The sequence below is a fragment of the Pezoporus wallicus genome, unplaced genomic scaffold, assembly GCF_028554395.1.
Source record: "Pezoporus wallicus isolate ANWC-B61680 ecotype Strahan unplaced genomic scaffold, APGP_CSIRO_Pwel_v1 contig_818, whole genome shotgun sequence".
Lineage (NCBI taxonomy): Eukaryota > Metazoa > Chordata > Aves > Psittaciformes > Psittacidae > Pezoporus > Pezoporus wallicus.
Window position 1 is genome coordinate 4,210,582 of NW_026636248.1, and position 6,337 is coordinate 4,216,918.

Sequence of the window (6,337 nt, forward strand, 5' to 3'; positions counted from 1 at the left end):
GTGTAGTGTTGATCATCCGTATCAAGTTAAAAACATACTTGAACAAGATGCTTATAGGTACAGGCTAGTAAAGAAGTTTGACTGGTACCATACTTGCGTGAGGCTTTCTCTCCTTACCTTTAGTTCTACAGATTGAATATACAGAAAAACTTGACGGTATTTACATATTTTCATTAATAGAATTATAATGAGTGAGGACAAAGCCAAAAGCAGTTTTTCTATTATGAGGAAAAAATCCTATTTGTAATTATTCAATTTTCATTTATTTGGTTTATTTGTCAGAGACTTGATCAACACCAAAAAACATACTGCTGCTTTTCATTTGCTGTATTTCCTCCTGTACCTGCTTTATGTAGTACCTTCCCGCAAAATAAGGAGAAAAACAACAACAAAAGCCCCTTAATTATTATGAATATACTCTGACAAAAATATCAGCAAATGGGCTCATTCCTTTTAACAACACACGTGATGTAAACAATCGTATCAATATTTTAAGAAGTCTCAGTTATTTAACAACTCACCACTTACCCTTACACAACAAAAACAGCTGAATACCCTATTTTCCTGGCTGTACCAATACATACATATTTGCATTCACTGAAATAATTTTGCCTTGGTTAAAAGATATATAATGACAGAAGAAACATAGGGTAAAATTGGTCACATTTGAGCTATGAACATAGGGCTTAGCTACAAAAAAATTAAAAATCTTAAACCTGCAAGTACTGTTTCACTGATATAAACGGGACCAGTAAGAATAGAGGTTGTGTATGAAAAAGAATTTGCAGAGCCAGTTTCATGCTTTGCAATCAGAGAAAAGCCCACAAAGCCTACAAAGAGGAAGGAATCCAGCCTTTTGATGTGGGAAAGCAAGGGAATGAGTCTCCTTTTTGGACATTAGCATGCACCTGCAGAGTGGCACAGAATACTACACTGTTCATCGCCCCAGGGGCCCATACATTTCACTTGAACCTGGGAGCTCTGGCAACATCATCTCCCAGCCTGTACCTGTACAGGATGCTGAAAGACCCAAGCAGGGCAGACAGGCTTGCCAGACTACCTCCAGCATGCCTTGCCAGGAGAATTACCTCTTCCCTGGCTCTGTTCAAATGAACTCCAACACACCCTGTGAAGCTCAAATACGTCTCACTTAAAGCCCAAGTTTACATCCAACCTATATAGCTGTTTCCAATGACCCATAATTAATAGAAAATGTCATAAAGAACACCAAGCTACGTTGTGCTAATTGTTAGGCATCTTTTCATAGGAAGCCACTCAGTTCCAAAATCCCCAAATATGTAAAATTTAAAAAAATTACCTGTTCTATGTCAAAGTAAGAATCTGCCTAGCCCATGGTCCTGTCTCCAGCATACCTACTCTCTACAGCTTAGGGCATGTTCAACAGAAGGAAAATGTATTTCCAAAGTATTTCCTACACTTGCTTGGTGCTTAGGATATTCCTGAGCCAAAACAGGACCCTTGTACTCAATAGCCCTGAAGAACTTTTCCTTCACAGTTTTGTCCTGTCACTTTTTTGAGCCCATGCCTTGTTCTTCAATTCAAGTCCAGTTAGATTTGTGTCATGCAAAGAAACATCTCTTGCTATTTCGCTGTCCATGTGCCACCCAATAACAGACCACAGGATCAATGAATGTCATCTGGGAGAGTTTTGCAGCCTTTCCCCTAAGCACTTTTCTCTCTCACCTTGAGACCTGTATCATATCGCCTTCCAAGTCACGTGTTGAAGATGACTCAGAATCATTCCTCATCTTGATCATACTTGTGAACCTCTTCCACCTTTACTGTACTTTGTTGTGACAGACAGAGGTGGCAGCAAATGCACAAGGGTGGGAGGCCTGCAACTACGTACAGGATTTGAGTGCTGAGTATACCACGGACACGTATTATCCAAATAAATATAAATTGGTATTCATGAACAAATTATCTGTACCTGATGCTACAAGTTTTTTTCAACTGGAACTAGCTTTGGATCTTTGGTTTTCATAAGAAAATTAAAGTCTCACTCCTGTGTTGTGTTGTTTCAGAGCCTACCTGAACTATTATGACGAGTTTTTAACCATTTGAGTTGTATATCAAAAAGCCAGACATATCCCAACTTTAGCAGGTCAGCTTGGACCTATGTATGTCACCACTATTAGGTGTGTAGCTCTGTCCCTTTGTCTTTAAGTAAGCAATATGGGATTTTGTAGTCATGCAGCACACTGACCTCAGCTCCCCTTGAAGGCCACCATGAAAACTGGTGGAAGCAGGGCGAGGTTAGCGAGTCATGCCTGAAGCCCTCCACGTGATACCAGGATGATTTGTAGTTACACATACCATTCTTGAAGCCTTGGCTACCACCTGTGCAAGCAGAAGCACCAGCCCAGCTCAAGACTTACTCCAATTTTACACAAAATTTTTCTGTTTTTTCTGATCCTGAAGAGAGACCACAGATGTAACTAGAAAATTCTTGGGTTTTAATTGGTGCAGACAGAGAAAGATTCAATGGTTCAGCAGGATGGGACAAAAGCAGCAGGAACAAGAACTGTCTTTTCCACCTTGTTTTATAGCAAAGGGTGGCTGAAGTCTTTGGGCCCTCTCTACAGGCCTGGATGCTTTCTGTAGTCAGAAGACCTCCTCCGTTTTAATAGTGTTTTGGCTAGAGCTTTAGTTTTAGTATGCAAAACCACCATCTTTAAGAGGTATCTACATTTCATACAAGAGTATTCTTCCTGGCAAACTTGCTTGTCCACCATTGCCCAATCTGCTGAGAAGAGTGGTGCTGGGCATTCCTGATTAGCCAGAGAAGCGCACAAGAAAAGCTTTGGAAGAGCTTTCTATTTCGTATTTGTATTTGCAAATCAGCCAAAAGCTATTAAAATTAGGAAAAGCACTTTCAGAAAAACAACTCATCCATCACACCTTTCGCTTTTCCCCCAACAACTTTTGTTTAATATTAGCTTCAGTAACAAAAAACTCATTACAAATTACCCAAGCTACAAGATAGCTTAAATATTAACAAGCATGTAAAGCAACTGGGGGTAAAAGCCTGGAGCTCTATAATAATAAAGCAAGACTCAGCGAGATTCCATAATTATTTGTTACACAACCTAAGAAACCAGCTAGAGCATTTCTAAGATTACACACCTTTCGTATATGAGGTCTAACCATGCCAGAAATTACATAAGGCTTTTTATAACAAAATCATTTGCCATTAAAAAGACAGAATAAAGGGCCATTATGACCAGAGGTGACAGTTCAAGAATTAGTTTACTTAGGACCTGATCCAAAGCCCATCATAGTGATTTGCCTGCATTTCAACATGCTTTGAGTCAGACATCTAGTATTTTCCATGTTGCAGAATTTCCTTTCAGATTTTTGTGGAACTGGAGTGGAGCTGTGGAGGAAACAAAAACAGGCATTTGTTCCTGTCAGACCTGAGAACTCGGAGCTGGCACTGATTTTGGTGATGGTAACATCTCCTTTAGATCCTTTCAAAGAAAAAAAAAAAAAAAGCTGGCCACCAATTCAAATTTCAAAATATGGGTTCAAATGCTTCTTAGGTATATCAGTTCTGGAAACGTTGACCTATGCAGCCAGGCCTAGCAGGAGTTGCAGGCAGTATCACAAGCAGTTCAGATTCGGGTGGATATATCTAGACCTATGCATTTTTTTTATGTGAAGAAAAATGCAAAACACATGACTCATAACAGGAAGATGACATCTGCAGCATGGAAATAAAGTTCTCAGCTGTAAGCGCAGCCGTGTCCATCAGGAAGCCCTTTGGATAGAAGTGGACACCCTAGTGAAACAGTTTATTTGTATGCTTGCAGGTGAGGACTCTGCTTTTTTTTTTTTCCCACCCCTTCCTTTAGGTATGTTAAGGACTGTGGACAAGACACAGCTCAGTGGGAAAATACTATAGTCAAAAAAAAAAGGCATTATCCTGAACATTTACCGGAAAACACAAGACTCCTGCAAAAGCAGCAAAACAAAGACTTCAAACTGACTTGGCAGGGATCAATTTGCAAGACCTGGTTAAAAAAGTATCTCATTGTGGAAGCACTGCTCTGTAGTAGTTAACAATAATATAACAGAGTCAACATACTTTATGGGTGGAGGAGGGGGGAGGAACTCACCTCAGAATACAATAAAAATCTACAGTCTCTTGACTATTGTGATGAATGTGGAAAGGGTCCAACTGTTAATTGCCTTTTCTAATAACCCAAGGGCCATTAGATTAGGCTGGTAGGATACAGGTGCTTTGTTTTGCTCCCACCGGAAGTCTCCTTGCAACTGAGCAGGGATGCCCCACTGGGCAGACTCCCACAGGATTTTGCTTGTTTTCTAGACTTCTGACTTTGTTGCAACATTCAGATCTCCACCCCCAGGTCTGACAGTCACACCACTCAAGACTGATAAAACATCCTTGAGCTCTCTAGATTCATAATTTCTCCTTCAGCCCACAGTCCGCGCAATGTACTTCGTAAACCCTAAGCCTGGCTTCATCCAAGGACTGACTGCACAATGCTTCTCTACAACACAATCCAAACATAGAAACACTATCTGGCAAATTCATCAGGTCAGCTGTAACAGGGTCACCTTTCAGTAAAGCATCATTTCTTCTTGTTCAACTGCTTTCTAGATAGTAGAATTCATAATAGCACTGAATAGCCTGGGACTCCAGCAAATCATCAAACTAATTCCTTTTGGTTCCCACTCAGCAGAGCAGAGACCAGTGGCACAGCAAGGTGGGCTGCATGCCTTGATTTGTGCCTGCACCAGATCTGGGGACTGAATTTACCAAGAACCTGCCTAGGTGCTCGCTTCTATAGGGAACTGGGGGTACCCCATCTTCTGATGCCATGACTTCCAAATCTGACCCAGCAAGTGTGATACTTTTGCCCTGAGCCAAGCAAAATCACACTGGCATCGAAGAAGAGACATGCTCACCTTTTCCTACACAGACTGGGAAGCTCAGATTCAACACAATCTCTTTTCCATCATCCACCCTTACAAAAGTGGAAGCTATGCCTTCAGAAGATATCTGACCTTCATTCTGGTCTTAAGACACTACATACATGCTTTCAAATGGAAGGAAAAGTAATCTATTCTACTTGAACACAAAGCTGAACACCTTTTGATCAGAGGGAATAGTTTGATGCTTGCAGAAAAAGGCCATTTCTAAGCCAAGATGGGTTTACCTTCCAACAGGAACATCACCATCCCTTACACACTGTGTCTCATAGAGCCACATGGTAGAAACAAAAACACTCATGGAACTGACAAAACACCCACATTATTCTTCCCTCCCATTAACTTGAACAACAGTGACCGAAATATCTGACTAGTCTCTTCTGCTGGCTTTCCCCCGTCTCTACAGCCGGTGATGGGTACAACCATTATGAGCAAAACTAAGCAGAGCGTCTGTAGAGGTGTGCAGATAATCAAGGCAACACTGCAGCCTGCAGGTGCCTTTTAAGATAACACCAGGACACACCTGGCTGCTGCTCATGTTTCCACTCCCAGAGGAGAGCACACTGGCAGTGACAGACTGGAGGATCTTTTGAAATCACTTTTGTAGGCTAAGTGTTAAGTAGACCAAAATAAATTAATCAGGCTGGGTTCATGAGTAGAAGGAAATTATGACTTACCTTTCACACACATCCCCATCTTGATAATTGAATACCTTTGTTAAGGCAATTTGTAAAATTATTTCTTTAACCCTGGATGTTTATGTATTTTATGGATACAGAAAATGCTAAAAACCTCAAGATGACAGACAAATTCAGTGGTACACAGAACCAGTGTTGTAAGAGGGGAAATAGATGCTTAGAACTGAAAAGGAGCAAAGAAGTGGGAAACAAATCAGTTAATACTCATTACTTTCTTTGATCTAGAAGCCAGGTATCTTCTCAAAGCAGTCCCACTAAGTAGCCTATTTAGGACTACTTTTTTTCAAGTCTATTGTCACCCTCTATTGCTTTAACATATTCATTTCCTTGGAGGCCAGGTGCTCCACTACCACCGTTTTCAAGCTATTTCAGGTGATCCTCTTCATTTAAATTTCCTCAGAACTTCAGCTTCTTTGTGAGTTCCTCCAAACAATAAAAGCCAGAAATATAATGACATCTTCTTTTACTGCCTTCTCCACATTCCTACACAGTTAAATATTCTCAGCACTCTCCAACAATTTGATTAGTTTTGTCGTGTTATATTTTTTAATAAAACCTCTCCACTCAGTTTTCTGACCTCCAAGAGACTTCTGGATCTTTTATTACCCAGAAGCAGTCAGTAAACTTGCCACTCATCCCTTCTCCTCTGGAGAAAGTATTTG

At 40.6% G+C, this 6,337-nt stretch overlaps 1 long non-coding RNA gene across 1 annotated transcript; it reads right to left on the reverse strand.

The window, feature by feature from the left end:
- Nucleotides 1-2,818: 2,818 nt before the first annotated feature.
- Nucleotides 2,819-6,094, reverse strand: LOC130593826 (uncharacterized). Its single transcript, XR_008970887.1, has 2 exons — nt 5,887-6,094; nt 2,819-3,397 (listed from the first exon to the last, which is right to left on the reverse strand). It is a non-coding gene; the product is annotated as an uncharacterized LOC130593826 (long non-coding RNA).
- Nucleotides 6,095-6,337: the final 243 nt, after the last annotated feature.